The following is a 20,210-nucleotide window of genomic DNA, read 5'->3' as shown; positions in this document are numbered from 1 at the left end:
CAAAGATCTTAATAACTTGCTTTGTGATGTGCCTCAGTGATTATTACAAAGTTGTTCAAACCCATAATGAGAAATGCCCAAAAGGGGAGGGTGTCATGGATATATGATTTAAAATTGTTTTAAATTTCTAAGCATCCTCTCCTCCCATATACACACCACCTTCTAGGAAGGATGGTTCTCTAGAAGACTCTCCCAAGTGTTGTAGTGGGTATGAGTATGCTGGGTTTGGAGAGGCTGAGACTGAGCAAAGATACAAAGCAGGCATCGCCCACTCACCTGACTTTGAAATCTTGGAATTTCCAAGTCATCCAAGGGGCTTTAAAATTTTTCTTCAAACTTATTTTTGTTTAAACCATGAAAATATGTTGGGGAGAATTGTTTAAGGAGAAAGGAATGTGAAATCCAACAAAACTAAGGTATTATTCATAATAATATCCAATAATGTTAATTAGATTTTTTTTAACATCTTTATTGGAGTATAATTGCTTTACAATGGTGTGTTAGTTTCTGCTGTATAACAAAGTGAACCAGCTATACATAAACAGATGTTAATAGTAATGTCTAACGCTTAATAATAACTAATCTTAACACAGACATTTGTGCGTTCTTCGCCTTCCTATTAACTCATCTAAGCCTCATAACTACCCCATGAAGTAGGTCCTGTTACCATCCCATTTCATAGACAAGAAACTTGTTATAGCAACTTACCCAAAGTCACACGGTTATGTGGTAGCCGAGGTGAAGTTCTGAAGTCCATGCTGAATCTACTTCCTCTTCAAGCAAGTTACATCAATGGCCTTACTCTCTAAGCAAGTACAGAACCTGATTGTTTTGTCGTTCCGTTGAACACATGGTTTCCCATTGATTAATGTCATACTTTTATCATTTTATTTTCTTCAATTTCAGGCTTTATTTCCTAAGACTTCATGAGTTAAGGGTACTCTTTATTGTACTGAGCGATTCTACCAAGTAAGAAATTTTGCTGTCTTTATATCCATTCCCCCCTTCTAAGAATCATAGCTCTTGTCCATGTCAATTGGATTGAAATGAAGACTGTGATGATTAAGATTGTGTGGCCATAACTCCACACTCGAACTCAATGCTTTCCAAACCTTCATATGGAGATAAATCTCCTGGTGATTTTATTAAAATTCAGATTCTGATGCAGTAGGTCTGAAGAGGAGCATGAGATTCTGCATTTCTCACAAGCTCCCACAAGATGTAGATGGTACAGCTGGAGAGGACCCTTGCGTTGGCAAGGTAATCAGCTCAGGGAAACCAGCCATCAGTCCAGTTGTCTGATCTCATACAGATACAAACAAGCTGACTCCACTTTTAACATTTTGACCAGGTGTATTATTATTTGAGGATTTCTTTCATGGTGTTAGGTAGGGAATGTAGGGAAGTCAACAAACCAACTAATGTCATAATAAACGTATTTTTATCCGGTTTCCATTTAGCTTATTCTTATACTCCCTAGGCCAAATTTTCACTTAGCAGAAACAAGTCTGCCCTGACTACATAAATAAATCCTTTCTATCAAGAGAAAGAAGGGAAAAAAAAAAACTTAGTTCATTTTCAAACACACTGAGCTTTTACTTCCGTGAACAGAAAGAAAACTGGCGAGAAGCCTGCTGATCCCCTCAGCCAATCAGAATAACATGACCATAAATGTCCATAAATTCCCCCCTCAGTGAATCTCTGCCTTCTTTATTTCTGTCATGGGGACATGTATCTCACAGTTCGGTGCCACATACTCTGCCTTTTATGTCTTACTTTCCCCTTCTCAAAAAAAAACCAAAAAACAAAAAACCCACATTGGATCTCCCATGTAAAAATTTTTTTATGTTAAACTTAGTACACATGCAGCTTTTGATTACCTTTTAATGATAATATCTAACGCATTTAGAGCATTTAATATGAGCCAGGTACTATTCTAAGAGTTTTATAAATATCATGTCATTTAATGCTAATAAAAATCCCGAGAGAGGTCTTTCTTATACCCATCATATAGGTGCAGTAAAGTGAGGCCCCAAGTGGTTAAGGATCTTGCACTTGTCACATAGTGAGTAAATTGTAGAGCTGGAATATGAACCAAACAATTGCTTCTTACATTTAACAGTGTGCTGCCCTCTTCCTGAGCCAGCACATACTAGCTAACTGAGCATTTGCTATGCATCAGACCCTTTTCCATATATTATCTCATTTAATTCTACCCACATCTACAAGGAAAGACTAACTTTTTAAAAAATTTTGATTTATTTACTTTTATTGTATTGGAGTATAGTTGATTTACAATGTTGTGTTAGTTTCAGGTGTACAGCAAAGTGATTCAGTTATACATATACATATATTCATTCTTTTCTTATTCACATAAGCAGGTACCTTGATCAAATTCTCAAGTCAAGTAAGGGACCCAGGTCTGTCTGACTCTAAATCCTGTGCTCTTTGCACAATATCTTGATATCTACCAGCTTTTTAGTGAATGAGAGTTTGCCTCTTGCTTTTTGTTGTTGTTGTTGTTAATGTAGGGCCAATCGGAAACCTTTGCATACACCAGAGCACAGACTAGAACATATATTATCTGGTTCTGGGACTCTTTCTGAAAGGGTCTAAAATACCTTGCCTAAGTTTTTCCTACCCTTTTCCCCACCTCACCTTTCCTACCTCTCTCACAGTTCCCTCTTTCTATGACCTCATGTCTCTCATCTCTGCCCATCTACCTCTTTGTGGCCTTATTGACAAAGTAGACATTGGATGGAATTGGAAAATATCCCTCCCTTGCTTTCGCTTGGGGCTTCCCCACAGTGTGGGATTGCCTCTCTTCATCTTGCTTTCTTTTCCTTAGATACTAGTCTAGCCCTCATGCAAAATAGAATTTCCTATCTTCTTTTCATGTTTGTCAGTAGAGCGAAAGTTCATAAACCACAATGATGAAGGATAAAGCATTGGCCAATTTCTTCAAAAGAAGCATTTCCTCTCTCAGCCCAATGATTGACACATTACTAACATTTATGAAGAGTTTAACTGCACTAGAAAGCACTTTATGCACAATCTCATTTGATCCTAATATCTTACTATTTAAGATTATCCTCATTTTACAGGTTAAGAACCTTAGGTGTGGTGAATTTAAGTAACTTGCCTGAGTATCGCACGCCAGTGTATGTTAGAGCTGGGTTGGACCACCTGTCTTACCCCTCTGTCAACCGACCCCACTCCCTCTTTGATGGTGTATTGTCTTTTGCCCTTTGCTTTTGCTGACTTCCTGGCAGTTGGCCTCCCCACACCCTCTCCCCACCCTGTCATCAAACTGCCCCTCTGGAAGGACCCTCTTCCTCCACTTTGACAATCCAAATCCCACTTCTCACATAAGACAAAATTGAAAACTCGTAGCCTTCCCTGACTTGCTTCACCCCATTGGGACCTTTCCAAATGTAGAACTTTCTCAGCACTTTCTTTTCTTTTTCATCGTTTTATTTATTTATTTTTAACATCTTTATTGGAGTATAATTGCTTTACAGTGTTGTGTTAGTTTCTGCTGTATAACAAAATGAATCAGCTATATGCATACGTATAGCCCCATATCCCCTCCCTCTTGCGTCTCCCTCCATCCCACCCTCCTTATCCCACCCCTCCAGGTGGTCGCAAAGCACCGAGCTGATCTCCCTGTGCCATGCAGCTGCTTCCCACTAGCTATCTATTTTACATTTGGTAGTGTATATATGTCCATGCCACTCTCTCACTTCGTCCCAGCTTACCCTTCCCCCTCCCCGTGTCCTCAAGTCCATTCTCTACGTCTGCGTCTTTATTCCTGTCCTGCCCCTAGGTTCATCAGAACCATTTTTTTTAGATGCCATATTTATGTGTTAGCATACAATATTTGTTTTTCTCTTTCTGACTTACTTCACTCTGTACGACAGACTCTAGGTCCATCCACCGCACTACAGGTAATTCAATTTCATTTCTTTTTATGGCTGAGTAATATTCCATTGTGTATATGTGCCACATCTTTATCCATTCATCTGTCAATGGACGCTTGGGTTGCTTCCATGTCCTGACTATTGTAAACAGTGCTGCAATGAACATTGTAGTACATGACTCTTTTTGAATTATGGTTTTCTCGGGGTATATGCCCAGTAGTGGGATTGCTGGGTCATATGGTAGTTCTATTTTTAGTTTTTTAAGGAACCTCCATACTGTTCTCCATAGTGACTGTACCAATTTACATTCCCACCAACAGTGCAAGAGGGTTCCCTTTTCTCCACACCCTCTTCTGCATTTATTGTTTGTAGATTTTTTGATGATGGTCATTCTGACTGGTGTGAGGTGATACCTCATTCTAATTTTGATTTTCATTTCTCTAATGATTAGTGGTGATGAGCATCTGTTCATGTGTTTGTTGGCAGTTTGTGTATCTTCTTTGGAGAAATGTCTACTTAGGTCTTCTGCCCATTTTTGGATTGGGTTGTTTTTTTGATATTGAGCTGCATGAGCTGTTTGTATATTTTGGAGATTAATCCTTTGTCAATTGCTTCATTTGCAAATATTTTCTCCCATTCTGAGGCTTGTCTTTTGTCTTCTTTATGGTTTCCTTTGCTGTGCAAAAGTTTTTAAGATTCATTGGTCCCATTTGTTTATTTTTATTTCCATTTTTCAAGGAGGTGGGTCAAAAGGATCATGCTGTGATTTATGTCATAGAGTATTCTGCCTATGTTTTCTTCTAAGATTTTTATAGTGTCTGGCCTTACATTTAGGTCTTTAATCCATTTTGAGTTTATTTTTGTATATGGTGTTATGGAGTGTTCTCATTTCATTCTTTTGCATGTAACTTTCCCAGCACTAATTATTGAAGAGGCTTTCTTTTCTCCATGGTATATTCTTGCCTCCTTTATCAAAGATAAAGTGACCATATGTGCATGGGTTTATCTCTGGGCTTTCTATCCTGTCCCATTGATCTATATTTCTGTTTTTGTGCCAGTACCATACTGTCTTGATTACTGTAGCTCTGTAGTATAGTCTGAAGTCAGGGAGCCTGATTCCTTCAGCTCCGTTTTTCTTTCTCAAGATTGCTTTGGCTATTCGGGGTCTTTTGTGTTTCCATACAAATTGTGAAATTTTTTGTTCTATTTTTGTGAAAAATGCCATTGGTAGTTTGATAGGGATTGCATTGAATCTGTAGATAGCTTTGGGTAGTATAGTCATTTTCACAATGTTGATTCTTCCAATCCAAGAACATGGTCTATCACTCCATCTGTTTGTATCTTCTTTAATTTCCTTCATCAGTGTCATAGTTTTCTGCATACAGGTCTTTTGTCTCCTTAGGTAGGTTTATTCCTAGGTATTTTATTCTTTTTGTTGCAGTGGTAAGAGGGAGTGTTTCTTTAATTTCTCTTTCAGATTTTTCATCATTAGTGTAAAGGAATGCAAGAGATTTCTGTGCATTAATTATGTATCCTGCTACTTTACCAAATTCATTGATTAGCTATTTTAGTTTTCTGGTAATGTCTTTAGGATTCTCTGTGTATAATATCATGTCATCTGCAAACAGTGACAGCCTTACTGTCTTCTTTTCCAATTTCAATTCCTTTTATTTCTTTTTCTTCTTTGATTGCTGTGGCTAAAACTTCCAAAACTATGTTGAATAGTAGTGGTGAGAGTGGGCAAACTTGTCTTCTTCCTGATCTTAGTGGAAATGGTTTCAGTTTTTCACCATTGAGAACAATGTTGGCTGTGGGTTTGTCATATATGGCCTTTAGTATGGTGAGGGAGGTTCCCTCTATGCCCACCTTCTGGAGAGTTTTTATCATAAATGGGTGTTGAATTTTGTCAAAAGCTTTTTCTGCATCTATTGAGATTATAATATGGTTTTTATCCTTCAATTTGTTAATATGGTGTATCACATTGATTGATTTGCGTATATTGAAGAATCCTTGCATTCCTGGGATAAACCCCACTTGATCATGGTGTATGATCCTTTTAATGTGCTGTTGGATTCTGTTTGCTAGCATTTTGTTGAGGATTTTTGCATCTATGTTCATCAGTGATATTGGCCTGTAGTTTTCTTTCTTTGTGACATCTTTGTCTGGTTTTGGTATCAGGGTGATGGTGGCCTTGTAGAATGAGTTTGGGAGTGTTCCTCCCTCTGCTACATTTTGGAAGAGTTTGAGAAAGATAGGTGTTAGCTCTCCTCTAAATGTTTGATAGAATTCGCCTGTGAAGCCATCTGGTCCTGGGCTTTTGTTTGTTGGAAGATTTTTAATCACAGTTTCAATTTCAGTGCTTGTGATTCGTCTGTTTATATTTTCTATTTCTTCCTGGTTCAGTCTCGGAAGGTTGTGCTTTTCTAAGAATTTGTCCATTTCTTCCAGGTTGTCCATTTTATTGGCATATAGTCGTTTGTAGAAATCTCTCATGATCCTTTGTATTTCTGCAACATCAGTTGTTACTTCTCCTTTTTCATTTCTAATTCTGTTGATTTGAGTCTTCTCCCTTTTTTTCTTGATGAGTCTGGCTATTGGTTTATCAATTTTGTTTATCTTCTCAAAGAACCAGCTTTTAGTTTTTTTGATCTTTGCTATTGTTTCCTTCATTTCTTTTTCACTTATTTCTGATCTGATCTTTATGATTTCCTTCCTTCTGCTAACTTTGGGGGGTTTTTTGTTGTTCTTCTTCTTCTTTCTCTATTTGCTTTAGGTGTAAGGTTAGATTGTTTATTTGAGATTTTTCTTGTTTCTTGAGGTAGGATTGTATTGCTATAAACTTCCTTCTTAGAACTGCTTTTGCTGCATCCCATAGGTTTTGGGTCATCGTGTTTTCATTGTCATTTATTTCTAGGTATTTTTTGATTTCCTTTTTGATTTCTTCAGTGATCTCTTGGTTATTTAGTAGCGTATTGTTTAGTCTCCGTGTGTTTATATTTTTTACAGATTTTTCCCTGTAATTGATATGTAGTCTCATAGTGTTGTGGTCAGAAAAGATACTTGATACAATTTGAATTTTCTTAAATTTACCAAGGCTTGATTTTTGACCCAAGATATGATCTATCCTGGAGAATGTTCCATGAGGACTTGAGAAGAAAGTGTATTCTGTTGTTTTTGATAGAATGTCCTATAAATATCAATTAAGTCTATCTTTTCTAATGTGTCACTTAAAGCTTGCGTTTCCTTATTTGTTTTCATTTTGGGTGATCTATCCATTCGTGAAAGTGAGGTGTTAAAGTCCCCTACTATTATTGTGTTACTGTCGATTCCCCTTTTATGGCTGTTAACGTTTGCCTTATGTATTGAGGTGCTCCTATATTGGGTGCATAAATATTTACAATTGTTATATCTTCTTCTTGGATTGATCCCTTGATCATTGTGTAGTGTCCTCTTTGTCTCTTGTAATAGTCTTTATGTTAAAGTCTATTTTGTCTGATATAAGAATTGCTACTCCCGCTTTCTTTTGATTTCCGTTTGCATGGAATATCTTTTTCCATCCCCTCACTTTCAGTCTGTATGTGTCCCTAGCTCTGAAGTGGGAGTCTTATAGACAGCATATATATGGGCCTTGTTTCTGTATCCATTCAGCAAGTCTATGTCCTTTGGTTGGAGCCTGCCTTCTCCAGCTTAGGGGCTCTGGAAAACCCTTTCCTGCCCCAATCCACAGTTGTCTGAGAAGAGCTTAAAAATCAGACTCCATCACTCTGGAATATGTCTACTATTTGTCCCTTTTATGGATAAGAGTAAGCAAAGACAAAGTTTGTCATTACATTTTGCTGTGTTTTGGTGGTAAAATCGCAGTGTCAGACACAAATTCAGACGTATCTCTTTGTCAGATTTTTGGATTCATAAATACCAAGTGGAAAATTCTAAAGCTGCACAAAGTGTCTAATTTCAGGACTATCTAAATGCAATATTAATATTCTGGTATGATGTCCTTCTTCCCACCCCCTAGTACTCACTGCTAGGGCTGAGTTGTTTTTAGCTGGAAATAGCTCTATTCAGATGGTCCCCGCATTCCTAACTGAATGCCCTCTCTTAGGAGCAGGGGCCTGAGCTCCAAGGAAACCTTGGGATAAAAGTGGGGATGGAAGTCAGAGAACACTCAGCAATTTGCTGCATTCAAAAGGGAACTCAGAGGAGAGGACAGTCAGGTCAGCAAGACTTTTCTGGGATTTCAGAGTGTTTCTGGAGAGTGGAATAGGATGTGGAGATTGGAGTGATGCTTCTTGGAGAAATAGATCTACTTGAATGGAGTGGTGACTTTGCCTGTGAGTGGAGAAAGAGCTGGTAAGCTGCAAGCTTTACTTTTTTACATAAAAGTAAAAATTTTTCTTAAGCATCGTATCCTGCAGTTTAACATTAAACGTGAGGAATTTATGGATTCCCTGAATATTGAAAACACTGTTCTGTCACTAGAAATGCATTTAAATTCATCTTTCTTTAGTTATAAGTGTGGTCTGCTATCAGCATATTTTGCAAAAAGTGCCTATTTCCTGAAGGATTAGAGGCATTCATTCATCATCAAAGTCCAGGCAGAGTTGATCATTTACCAATATTCACGTGAGAGACGTTTACTGAGCACCTGCTATGCCCTTGGCACTTAATAGACACTGGAGATACCGTGGTGAACAGTCAGGGTCCCTGCCCTAGCCTAGTGAGAAAGGTGCGTATAATGAAAGAATCATACACTATCACAAATACTGATAAGTACTACGAGGTGAAGTTTGAGTGCTCTTAAATTACATACTGAGATCTAGTTGGGAGGGAGTGTGGTGTTCAGGAAAGGCTTCCAAGAAGTTGATCATCTCAGAGATCTGAAAATTCTGAGTGGGAGTAAACCAGCCAGAAAAGGATGATGAGAGATGAAACCAAAAGGTCTGAAAGTTTCCTTTGCACAATAAGACAATACGCCATTCTGGGCGGGTTGTTTCCCTTCAAATAGAGACATCAAAGTCATATCAAGGCAGAGTGACGCTCAGGTTACAACATGTGTTTAGGCACAGTTGATGCCCCAAACATACCAGAATGTGGAAATATTTGTTTCTTACAAAGCAGTTTTTTTGTTTTTTTTTTTTTAAAAAGATGGAATATTGACACTAAAGTCAAGAAAGTTTTTCGGGAGATGAGAGAAGTGGCAGGGCAAACAAGACATTGGAAAAAGCTATTTTAATTTTATGGAAATAATGTGTCCCAATTTCCCCCACTCCCATCACTTAGGATTACACTTGTTGGTTCAATCAATCAAGATCCTACTTTTAGGGATCTTCCCTGGTGGTGCAGTGGTTGAGAGTCTGCCTGCTGATGCAGGGGACACGGGTTCGTGCCCCGGTCCGGGAAGATCCCACGTGCCGCGGAGCGGCTGGGCCCGTGAGCCATGGCCGCTGAGCCTGCGCGTCCGGAGCCTGTGCTCCGCAACGGGAGAGGCCACAACAGTGAGAGGCCCGCGTACCGCCAAAAAAAAAAAAAAAAAAGATCCTACTTTTAAATTGTCTTGAGTACCATTCAATGTGAGGGAAAAGATCTTAATGCAACGTAGATAGTAATTTTCCAAGCCCCTAAACCTTTATGTTTTCTGGGATGTTTCTTTTTATTCAGAAGGATCTTCTACCCAGACACATTTTCCATCTGTATGTAGTCTGGGAAAAAAATAAAACAATGTGGTGTTTTACCACCAAATGCCAAACCCATATAAAGTTCTGATGGACAGAAACTTTTCCTTCTGTATGTCTGGGAAATCTTCCATCCACATCCACTTTCCAAGAAAAAGACTTTAAAAGGGGTGAATGAGGTATAGGGGTCTGTAGAATTTCCACAACACATACACATTTCGTTACTAGAAAAGAGGACAGAAATTCCTAAATCAGCAGTTGCCTGAAACATTTTTAGCAGAGCCTCATTCCAGGCCAGCCAGTGAGAATTAAGCAGGAAAAGACTTTGTGACTCAGAAGCTGCCTTCCCTTATAAAGTCAAGGTTCTCCCGAGTGGTATTTTGACTACTTTTGGAGGAGGGGTTGCCTGCATCCAGTTCTCTGAAGAAGCCAGAATTTTTTGTTCCTCTCTACCAAAAAAGTACTCCATCAACAAATATGTGCGCAAGATACAGATCCTGCCTGCATTCTTTCAGGTCAGCGGAGTGCCTGTAATACCAGCATCCGCAGCTGGTTTTTGGGTAAAGTCTTCGTTGTCATGGGTTCAGGAAAACAAACATGTTTTATTGCTCTATTATGAATTTTAAACCCAAGGTGACCAAAGACCCTGCCTGAAGTCTTCCTGGGTTCCTGTGCCTGTGAGGAATCACCTACATTACATATAAGAAAATTACTGCAAAATAAAGAATTTCATTAATGCATAGGTGGGACCATTATGGAAACATAATTAAATATTGTGATTAGTCAGATAGTCTGGATAAATGAGAGTTGCTAAATCTAACATATCTGAGTTATAAGTTTTCAAAGACTTACATATAGATTTATTATACAACATGCAAGCTGTCCACAAATAATTATCTATACAACCCTACTGAATTGAATACTTTATTTCTGAAGAACTGTCAGGACCATGCCACACCTTCAGGTCACAAGTGAAAAATCTCAATTATTGTTATATGTTACACCAAAAAAAAAAAATTGTTATTTGGACACTATAGTTTGAATTCTGGATAAAATATAAGATTGCAGTATGATGATAATACCAACAAAATCTTGAGATTCATTTAAAAACCTCAAATTTATATTTATTTCTAGTAAGGTCCCAAGTTAGGGGATGGGGGAAGACTTGTCAACCATCTTCCTATTTTTTAATTTAGCGATGATTAAAATGGGTTCAGAGTATAACCTTTAAAAATTGTGAATCACTATGTTGCACACCTATAACTTACAGAACATTGTACATCAATTATACTTTAATAAAAGAAAAAGAATAAATGCATAAGGTAATCAGATATATCACCAGAAAAATAAAATAAACTGGATTCAGGGATGTGAACTTCATGGCTTCTGGACTGGCTGAAGTATTCACAGAGATTCAGCCGTTTTTTTTTTTTTTGGCCTTTACAAGACATGGCCTATGTTCTACTTTATACATTTATCTTTAATCTTTGAAAGTTTAAGATACAAGGGTTCTTAGGCTTATTTTTGTTTGTGTTTGAAGGTTGCCAAGATGTGCTGCATTTGCAATTTGGGTTCAGGTAATGTGGAGTGTGATCAAATGCATGTAAGAATGGAACAGTGCTGAGGAACATTCTATAGCAAGTCACCAGAATTCACTATTCCACTGCGTTCTCCTGTCAGTACTCACAACAATTTGATGGAGTAGATGTTATAATATTACTGTTTTACAGATGAGAAAACTGAGGAGCTGAGATGCTGGATAATTTGCCCAATGACTCAAATTAGGTTGAGTTTGAGTCACAACTGACTGGTGTTTGAATCCAACTTAATTCCGAAGCCCATATGCTTTCTCCTACTTTATGAAGCTTTTCATCACATACGGTGAGAGTTTTGGCCTGTTCCAACTGTCTCAAATTCCAATCAGGTTTTAAAGAACTGGGAGTTCCTCAGCCTGAAATTACCCTATAGGGTCTCAGTTTTGTTGGAAAAGGAAGTGAATGCCTTGAATTCCAAATTGTAGCATTTAGACTTCTTGAAGCATCCAAAGATATCTCATGGGACCCTTCCTGTTCACTTTCTTTTCTAGGGACCTAAAAGTGTGTCTGATGCTAGAGAGAGAGTGTTGTGTAAGCTCCCGGCCGATCTCGGCACACAGCCTGCCCTCCCTCAACGCCAATCAGGCCACATTTGCTCTCTATGGAATCATCTCACTCAAACCTTAGCATCATCTAACAGAACCCTAAGTTTCCAAAGCTTCCCATGGCACTCCGGACAACAAACATTTCAGCATCTCCCGACACCTGATATTCAGCTGAATTAATCCTCCTTTAGGTGACAGCTTATAATATGCCCCCTGGATTGGCATTTTATAGTTTTCAAGACACTCGAGTAGTTTATGTCTTTCTGTAAAGTCTACCAGCTCAGGAACCCGGTGCAGTGGTTGAGCCAGTATCGTTGTCATTTTGCAAATGAGGAGACTGGGGTGCAAGTCATACACAGCCAGTGGATAATAAGGTACCAGGTCTTGGGGCAGAATTTCAGCCACTGTATCTGGGTCACACTTTCCTTCTGTGAAAACTATCAACCTCTTTAGCCTATTACCTCATTGATGCCATCAGGCCAGTTTATACTATATATTTTCAGATTTAATATTTCAATCAGAGATAAGTGGAAGTAAAAAGGACATTAAAATATATAGGCCCACACACTTATAGTTATGGATGACAAAACCAAGGCCACAGGGGTTAGTGAACTGTTCAAAGCCACACAGACACTTAGTGACAGAGCCTAAAATAGAGCAAAGCCTTCGGGTCTTGCCTAGTTGCCTTCCCCTGTCTCTGTGTCTGCTCTCTGGAGACATGTGCCTGGGACCTGTAATCTAACTAGAGATGATAATGATAATAATGAACCGACCTACACAATTTTCCTATACTTTTGATAGTTCTATGTCACATTATCTGCCTACACTCTGCTCCAGTGCTTCTGGGTTGCTCTTGTTTAAATGCACATCTTCAAGCCCCACCCCAAAGAATCTGTTTCAGGTGAACCCCAGGAATGTTCATTTTGAGAAACTAATGAGTAATTCCAATGGCTAAGGTTTTATAAACTTAGGCCACGCTTTAAGAAACTCTGCTCTAACTCACTATTTTCAAGGACTGGGTTGGGAAATGCATTGGTTAACTACATTTAAGCCTTACTTTTTGTAAGGCTGTCCCAGAGACCAGTTATAATGGTGATCAGTAATCGGTTAGCAGAAAGTCAACCCAAACCAGTGGTGTATCATAAAATAGAGATTCCTCCAATGAGTCTGTTGTTCCTTTAGTAAAAAGTTCCTCTGCTCAGAAATCCTGGGAAAATCTGCCCCTTGCAGCAGAAGTGCAAAGAGAAGCCTAATGGCCACGCTAGGCTGCTTTGCTGAGTAACCTGACCTCCCAAACTGTGTGGTCCAGCCTGCTTGGCCGAGGGCTCTGTTCTGGGCATTGGTTTTCAGCAGTGGGTGTATACTGATGCAGCTAGTGTGCCTGACCTCCTAAGGCTTCGCTACTAGACAGCCACACTGTTTAAGAGAAGGAGGGCAATGCTAGAATGTTGTAATAACCCTGAAATGTGCTAAAGAAAGCCTAGAGCCAGAGCACTTCCTTATCGTATGCATCTTATCTGTTCTTTTCTTAAAATACATTAGGAAAACTTTCTGAAAATAACAATGTTATTTTCAATGTCTGATATGGTCATTGCAGCTCTTTTAAGGTTTGGGAGAAATAGGAAGTTGCTTAACTGCATTCCTGAGTTCCCACTCTGTGTGGAAGGGCTCTGTGCCCTCAGGGAATAACGAACACACAGGCTGCCTGTAAAAGTTGGCAACCTAATGGTGGGCGCAGGGCACACATGAGAAAATGTAGAGGCTTATAACAAGGAAAGGTAATGAGGGAATCACTGGAGTGATAGAACATTCTCCACGTGGAAAAATTAATCTAAGAAGCTTTATTTGAGCAGGCTTTTGAAATAAGGCAGGAACCTGATTTAGCAGAATAAGAAGTAGGAAGGTATCTCAGGCTCTGGAAATTGGATGCATGAGGGCTCTGAGGCAGAACGGTCTAAATTTGAAGGAAAGGGGAAACTCAGGACATTAACAATGTTTGTAAAGCTTGAAGTGGAAATTGCAAGGGGGCAGCAAATGGGAGGCGTGGAAGGAAGCCTCCTTTGAATGTTCTCGCTCTCCTGATAGTTGAATTCTTACAGCAACATAGAAGGAAAGAGGTCTATTGGTACAAGATATATGGATACTATACGTATATATGAAATATTCCTAATTGAGACCACCTCCTTCACTGGATTTGTTGCCCTTTGGCCTGCTCTTCTGTGTATCATGTAAAGTATTGTTTTAAACAAACCCTTGATAGCAATCCACACTTCCGCTCCTCTCCTTTTAAAATTAATAATCTACTGAAATACTGTAGGATGGAGTCCCAGGGAGCACTGGAATTGTGATTGGACTGGTTGTTATTATTTTGTACCTCAGTTTACAAACTGAAGTCCCCCAGAAAGGACTTAACCTCCTTAAATTTTTTCTTAATGTGAATTAATTGCCATCATTGAAAACTCAGGGGATTGTCCATAAAAATTGCAATTTGCCTTCTCTTAAAAAGTGGAAAACCAAGCAACTCTGAACTAGCATATCAACAACAGATGAGAGTTGAATGGGGGAGGACCCCTTTACAGGATACCTGGGTTCCCTGTTCATCAAAGTTATCACTTGACTTTTTCAGTCATTTTTGCCTCTCTAGGCATTTAGATTTGCACAACTTGCTGTAGATTTTGGGACATAGATGACTGACACATGGCAAAAATGTCATATATAAGATTGTGCACACCTAAAAAAATTAGGAAGTAGAGAGGTCAATCAACGCAGAAGTTGTTCTGTTGTTAATTCTGTTGTTCATACCTTCTGGAGCATCATCAGCAAAACCCAGTCTCAAAGCTTGTGATTTTTATGGACTGGTAATGCCTAGTACTTTCTCACTGAGATTTAGCAAACACTGTGTAAAGATAAAGGCAAAGAGGATATGCAAGAGAATGTCAGAACTAGAAGAAAACCGAGAGGCAAAAGAGCTCAAACTTTCATTTCAGAAATAAGTTCTTGAGATTCGGCGATGCAGAGATCTTGTCCCCAGTCACAGTAGCTTCTTGGTGGCAGAGTCAGAACTGTGGAATTCCCATATCAGAAGTCTTTCTTTTGCACTGTGGCTACTCCCGGCTTGCCTGCACTAAGTTTTCTTCTGAAGTGTGTAAATCAGCCACTATAAGAGCTGCATGTTGCATATCTGTAACAGGAGATATTATTGATCTTTCTCATTTTTTAAGGAACAGAGGTGGACAGTATCATTCATCCAAGAAACTTAGTATGGTGTCACTCATACTGCAGCGAAAGACTGGAGAGCCAAACAGTAAATGGGTACTTAAAAATCTCTTCAAATTTCCCACCTAGTACAGGAATCCATTCTACAATAGCCCTGAAACCATCTGGCTTCCAATTAATTCATTCAATGGACAAGGTGTTCTCTACCCCGTAAGGCAATTTGTCCTCCGTGTTATTGGGTTGTTAGAAATTTTAACCTAAGTTTCTAGGTAAGGGGGAATGAACTCTGTTTTCTTGTAGATGTGACCCATAGTTGCTCGTTATATTTTCTCAAGAAACATGTAGACACCCACTCTCCTCCCTGATATCACTTCAGGCCGTTAGGCAAACCTCACGTCTCCCCAAGATCCTTTCTTTTGACTAAGCCTTCTTGGGTACTCAGAGCCATTCCTGTCTGTGGCCAGGCTTCTGGGTCACTCACAATTCTCACCATCATGAGGATTCTCACCGGCCATTTCCTTGATAATTTACATGTAACACTCTGCCGATCAATGCCTTGAGAAACCAACAGGTTGAGTCTCTAACTGCAGTTTGCTAAAGCCAAACTGGGATCCAGGTTGCAGAGACTTTCTCTGGTTTATAAACAGCAATAATAAAAGACTTTCCCCTTGGTGTAGCAGTTTGTCACTAGTTCAAGGTTTCTGTTAAGGACAAATGAGTCTCTGAATTACCTTTTACACCATAAGCTCTCTCAACAGTTCATGTGCCCAAACTCTTGCTATTGTTTTCATCTTCAGCTTGCCTTCCCTGTATAGTTTTTCTGAAGTCAGCGACTTTCATAGACGTACTTCCCAAGTAGGAGCATGGTTGCTTCTCACCTGTTGTATGTGTACTACGGCCTTCAGATAACTTTGGGAATGACTCCTTCCTCTAAGAATACAGCTTACCTAATCCTTTGCTTTAACCTCAGGTCCAAAGTCATACACACTTGTATTTGAATCCTAAATCCGTCACTCAGTAATGGTGTGACCTTGGGTTAAGCTCAGCTGCAGTTTCCTAATTTAAAGAATGGATATGTTAGTAGTACAACTGAAGCCTGATACATGCCAGTAGCTTAATAAATGTTCATCATTGTTGTTGTTAATGCTATTGTAGCTCTGAGGTGCCCTGTATTGCTCGTGTGCCACGTGACCCTCTTCCCACAGCCTTATATATCCCAGGATCCTGGGCCCCCATGACACCATTCCTCTGGTTGACATAGCTGATACTATCTCTTCTTTAGCTGACTCCTCAGCAGTGTCCAGCACTCCCATCCAAAGCACTGTATATATTCTCCTTGGTATGGCTTTTTTCTCCTCCAGCATGCTGGGTTCCAATTCCAAAACACTCCACGCTGGTAATATCAACAATTCTATGTTTATCCACTGTTTTGTGTCTAGAGGATCCAAGACTCGGTTTCTAGACTAAATAAGTGACTATCAGTCAGTCTCTACAGAAGTCCAGCAAATCCAACTGTCCACCATGTCATCCACACTCAGACAATCAGAGAGTCATCAAACTGGAAGGAACCCCAGGACATCAGGTGATTCTGCCCTTCGGCCCAGTGATTCCCAAATTTTGGTTTGGATAAGCATCATTGGAGGTCCTATCAAAAATAGATTTCATGGGCTTCCCTGGTGGCACAGTGGTTGAGAGTCCGCCTGCCGATGCAGGGAACACGAGTTCGTGCCCCGGTCCGGGAAGATCCCACATGCCGTGCAGCGGCTGGGCCCGTGAGCCATGGCCGCTGAGCCTGTGCTCCGCAATGGGAGAGGCCACAACAGTGAGAGGCCTGCGTACCTCAAAACAAAACAAAACAAAAAAACAAAAACAAGAAACATTTACTGCATGTTTTAGACTCTAGGAATACAAAGATGAAATCAGTTTAGTCTTTGCCCTCAAATGCATTTAGTCTTTGCCCTCTAGCCTGGAATTTAGGTGCACTGTAGAAGAGCAATGCTGTGGGTCCCAGAGGAAAGGTGAACATGGTATGGTATGGGCAAACAGAGGAGGGGCACTTAAGCAAAATGGGGCTTAGTGACACCTAGCTGAGTTGAGGAGGTCGCGTAGAAGAAGAACTGGATGTGTGGGAGGAGTTAGAGTGGTAAATGGGGAAAAACTGTTCCAGGCAGAGGAACAGCAAGAGCAGAGATCCTAAGCTGTGAGCTAGTCTGATTTGTTAGTGGAAAAGTCCATTGTTCAGGATTACTGGGGCAATGTTGGAGCATACTACTTCTGAGTGAGGGTAGATAAGGTGGAAGATACAGGCAAAACACAAGTGCTGTTAGCAGAGGGATATTAGTGTCCTTCTGCTCCAGGAATTCAACTCAGCTTGTGGAGCTCTCGATCCTTCATGATTAACCCTAATTTCCCAAGTTATCTTTTGGTGACAGTGAGAATATTAAAAGCTGTTCTGCCTCCAAAGTCTAACAGGGTGTTATTCTGCAAGCCAGAATGCATTTTCTTCTTTTACAAATAAAATAAAATATAGTAAAGCACTGGAATACATCTTGAAATACATTACATAGTCTAGACACTCTGAGAAGCTTAAAGGAGTGCACAAGTTTATTCCACTTTCCTAATTGGCCTTTATGGCATTGTGGACAGACAGCTTTAGGGTTTTCTGATCCCTTTCCTAACACAGGATTTGTGCATTATCTCTAAACGTCTATTGGATGTTAGTCAGTATATCTAATGTCAACGCCATTGGTGGAAATTTTCTTTCTATCTGAGAAACTGTTACAAATGTATTGATGTGCAACAGGAAATACATTTGTGTGTGATTGAATAAACATATATGATATGCAGAATAATGGCCTCCCCAACACGTCCATATCCTAATCCCCCAAACCTGTAAATTTGCAGATGTGATTAAGTTAATCACCTTAAAATATGAAGATTACCCTGGATTATCCAGCAGGGCCCAATGTAATCACAAAGGTCCTTCTAAGAGGGAGGCAGGATGGTCAGAGTCAGAAAGAGAGATTTGAAGATGCTACAAAGCTGGCTTTGAAGATAGGGGAAGGGGCCACGAGCCAAGAAATGCAGCGGCCCCTAGAATAGAAATGACAAGAAAACACATTCTCCCCCAGAGCTTCCAGAAAAAAGATAACTATCTTGATTTTAAACCAGTGAAACCTATTTTGGACTTCTGACCTCAAGAACTGTAATATAATAAATTTTGTTGTTTGTAGCAGGTTTGTTGTAATTTGGTAAAGCAGCAAAAGGAAACTAACACAGAGTGTCACATTCTTTTGGTTAAACGTCTGTGCTTTTTTTTGTTTGAGAAACTGTCTCGCCTCTAGATCTAACTTTCGCTGGATGATAATAATAGCTAATAGTCCCATAGTGTTCTCCACGGGCGAGGCAGTATTCCAGGCACTTCTCATTTATTAACTCTTCACATCCCACTACCACCTTGTGATAAGATATGATTATTAACCCTATTTTCATATAAGAAATCTAAGAGTCAGAGAGAGGACACGTTATGGTTACCAGGGGGGAAAGCTGGTGGGGGGGGGGGAGGGATAGTTAGGGAGTTTGAGATTGACATGTACACACTGCTGTATTTAAAATGGATAGCCAACAAGGATCTACTGTATAGCACAGGGAACTCTGCCTAGTATTCTGTAACAACCTAAATGGGAAAAGAATTTGAAAAAGAATAGATACATGTATATGTATAACTGAATCACTTGGTTGTACACCTGAAACTGACATAACATTTTTAATCAACTGTACTCCAGTATATAATAAAAAGGTTTTTAAAAAGGGAGAGAGAGAGAGAGAGAGGACACAGAGCTAGTGGTAGCTCTAGAACTTGAACTCTGAATCAAAATCCCTTGTGTATTGCTCTAAAATTTTTTGCCTTTGTACAAAGACAAGGACTGAAGGCTGATTTTCACTGCATTTCCTCCTTATGCTTCAGGTTGTTTCTCTAACATTTAGTGTGCCAAGTGTCTTCTCTTATGGAACATTCCTTCAAACTTCTCAGATTTTGAAATAAATAAGAGCACTGTGAAAATAAACACCATCTACTAAGTATTAGCATATCCCCCAAATACCTGCATTTACCTTCCCATAGGAGGTGTCAGATCAAATTAGCAATAAAAAACTTCTGACTTGCTCAAGCAAAGAACAGAACGGAGTCCAGCAAATCCCTGCAGATGTGGCTGGAATGGCCATTGTGCCAGCACGGGCTGGGTGAGTTTGTCTGCTGGGACTGTCTTAGGAGAACTCAGCCTTTGATTCTGACAATTCCAGAACCTGGAGAATTCTGAGAATTAGAAACAGAAAGGATGCCTTGCTCTCACTGAGTCTCCTCAGGCAAAATGATTTCTATGAGCTGAACAAAATAGTTAATGAGTGTGATCAGTCTAGAGAAAACAATTTCTACAGCCCAAATTTTCAACTGCAGCAGAAAATCATTTTCCTTGCCAGACATCCATATTATATGGCTGTTTGCCAATACTGACATGGCCAAGTGAAATCCACATGGTACTGGGGGTAAAGATTAATCAAGAAATCATTAGGCAATTAGTGAGCACTCACTGCTTACTCAGCTCTGGACTGAGATTAAAACTGTCCCAGATCTCTAGGAATTTACAATAAATCATCATTGGATAATGCTACCAAGATGGTGTGTGCTGTTGTAGAAGCATACGTCTGGGCATGATTCTTGAATGTGCTTATAGCCTGGAATTTATTTTATAGTTTTCCTGAATGGCAACCAAGTCATCAGACACTACTGTTTTTCTAATTGCTCCATAACTTCTTGGATACATGACTGAGAGCTCCAGAAGATATCTGGCCACTTGACTGGAGATGTCTCTGTACACACACACATACTCATCCAGTGCTGTTTTCTCTCACTGAGGAGACTTGGATGGGATATGAAAGTATAAATCTCAAACCCAGACAATGAGACCATTTAATCACTGGTTCAGAAATTTATTTTCAGTTACAGGTCCTCCCTGGTTAGTGTCATAAATTTTAAAAAAGAAGGAAAGGGGCTTCCTTGGTGGCGCAGTGGTTGAGAGTCCGCCTGCTGATGCAGGGGACACGGGTTCGTGCCCCGGTCCGGGAAGATCCCACATGTCGCGGAGTGGCTGGGCCCGTGAGCCATGGCCACTGAGCCTGAGCGTCCGGAGCCTGTGCTCCGCAACGGGACAGGCCACAACAGTGAGAGGCCCGCGTACCGGAAAAAAAAAAAAAAAAAAAAAA

Source organism: Aethalodelphis obliquidens, unplaced genomic scaffold, assembly GCF_003676395.1.
Source record: "Aethalodelphis obliquidens isolate GAN/ISIS:26980383/991018 unplaced genomic scaffold, ASM367639v1 scaffold11, whole genome shotgun sequence".
In the NCBI taxonomy this organism is placed as follows: domain Eukaryota; kingdom Metazoa; phylum Chordata; class Mammalia; order Artiodactyla; family Delphinidae; genus Aethalodelphis; species Aethalodelphis obliquidens.
The sequence above is the reverse complement of the archived record's forward strand: the minus strand, read 5'-3'. Positions refer to the sequence as shown.